This window comes from Porites lutea, chromosome 7, assembly GCF_958299795.1.
Source record: "Porites lutea chromosome 7, jaPorLute2.1, whole genome shotgun sequence".
Classification (NCBI taxonomy): Eukaryota; Metazoa; Cnidaria; class Anthozoa; order Scleractinia; family Poritidae; genus Porites; species Porites lutea.
In genome coordinates, this window is record NC_133207.1 from 22,611,818 (window position 1) to 22,614,024 (window position 2,207).

Genomic DNA, 2,207 nt, shown 5'->3' on the forward strand with positions numbered 1-2,207 from the left:
AGTTAATACATGCTTACGGAACATCGGCTAGTGATAACGACACTGACACAGATTGTTCGGCCACTGAGACACAGCCACAGTTGCTACTAAACCAAGTGCGGTCAGTTTATTTGTTGACATATAGCCAAGCCAATAAGATCGAAGTGTAATTCTTTTAATGTTCACTGAAAATTTGGCGCTTGTCAAAAGTGAGAACCGGCTGGTCGAATAGCCGGATTTTGGAAATTTTCTGAACGGTTTTGCTAAAAGCCCGTGCGTGCTTCGATGGTTCTGAATATTGAATGAGTGCAATTTTTCTTGAAAAATTGTGAAATACTGCATTTTGTCTGAGATCTGTACGATAAAAACAGCACCTCATATTACTGTTTCACCTCAGATGTGATGTATAAAAAGTATGAAATGTTGGTTTACACGCACCCAGATTTGTTGGCAAGATTTTGTTAAGTAAACTTGTCGAACGCAAAAAATTGGGCCTGATTTGTTTTCCAAGAATTCGTTTTCCAGGTCTAATCTACTGTGATCAAGAGCCATTATGACTCTTAAATGTGATCGAAGATGATTGCTATTTTTTGGGTGTACAAATAAGGCTATCAACTCGATGTAAGATTTTTTTTTTCACTCTAAAATCACTTGGCCTTAGCTTTCCCTAAAAAGTGACATATGTGCCCTTAAAAGTTCACTGTTTTGTGGATTACAAGTTTATTGTTTGATTTAAATTATAAATTTATTAATGGGAGCTTCGCTTTTAGCCCTGGCTAAATCTATATATTATTAAAGGGGCTGTGTCACGGCAGTCCGGTTCATTTTGTTTAATTTTGCTAATGACTCGCCCTCAATCGCTGTGGAACTTAAAGTAAGCAGAGAAATTAGAGGTAAATGACAAAATCAGAGATCCAAGACAAACAAATATGTCTCCTGAGCATTATTTTTGAATTTGCAAGCAGCAGGGATCAACTTTGAAAAACTGTTAGGCTGAACAGTTTTTAAAAACCCTAATTTCAATCCGTTTCAATCTTCTTCAGTTTTGCCCATCCATGGCCTCTGTTGTTTCTGTTATGTTATTTTAACCTTTCTTTAAAGTTTTAAGTGGTTATTTTTATGTTTCTCCTAATTTAACGGGCATTTTGTAATTTCCTAATTTGGCTGAATTTCGTGACACAGCTCCTTTAAGGAACGTACTTTTGGTAGGGTTATAATGACCGCATTAGAGAAAGGGAGGGGTAAATATAGGAACATAATGATTATCGGACCTGCAAAATAATTGTGCAAAGACATTCCTTTTAAAGCCGCTAAGTGTAATTTACAACACTTTCTGTAACAGCTATGGGTAACTTTGCGTGGGTAGGTGTACAGGACAAAGAATGTATTTTTCTGAACGATTTCCGATGGTCCCAGCAGTAGCTACCATGGCACCATTTATTGCTTTTGCTTGAAGGGGAAATAGTACATTTTCCAGCGCCCAAGACACATTTCATGCAAGATATTCAGTTGACAAAGGATACTCCCATCTTCTGTACCACTAAACGGCCACTTTTGTTCATGAAGAATGGCATGGTAGATGATAGAGAAAGTCAAATGATGGCCGTCAGGTGGAAAATATTTGAACTAAGAGCGCAGATTCCTGAGACAAGTCAGCGTGCAATACCACCTTGCCCAAGTTGCTTTGCAAAGCTAATTACTTGCGGTTTATAAAAATACTTTTCATGCGTGCCGTCGCGTTGCACAACGGTTTACAACAATCGGAGCATTTTCTGTAGTTGAAAAATATTTATTCCTAGATCTTTCACTTTTTCCAATGGTTTACAAGAACTTATCATTACAAAGGTCTAGTCAGAAGCAAAAAAACTGCACATTTACGTCCTTTACAACGGTTAACATCCAAACCCTTGAAATATAAGACTGTCACTCAACTATTCTTCAAAGGCAGCTAGTAAAGCGTTGTTAACCGTTTGGAAATAGCCATTTTAAGAACAATATGCTCTGTTTGTCCAGATGATTATGTACTGTAGCCGGGACACATAATTCCCTTCCTCGACGGAATTTCTTCGCCTAAGAATCGTCCCCAAAATGAACACCAAAGTACACGGTTTACAAACCGAAACTAACCTTGAAGACAAACGGAAGTGACGTCAGCTTTGTACTGTATAAGAGAATGTAATCCCTTTTATTTCCTATTTTCAAGTACTGATTCTCAACCATTGTATACA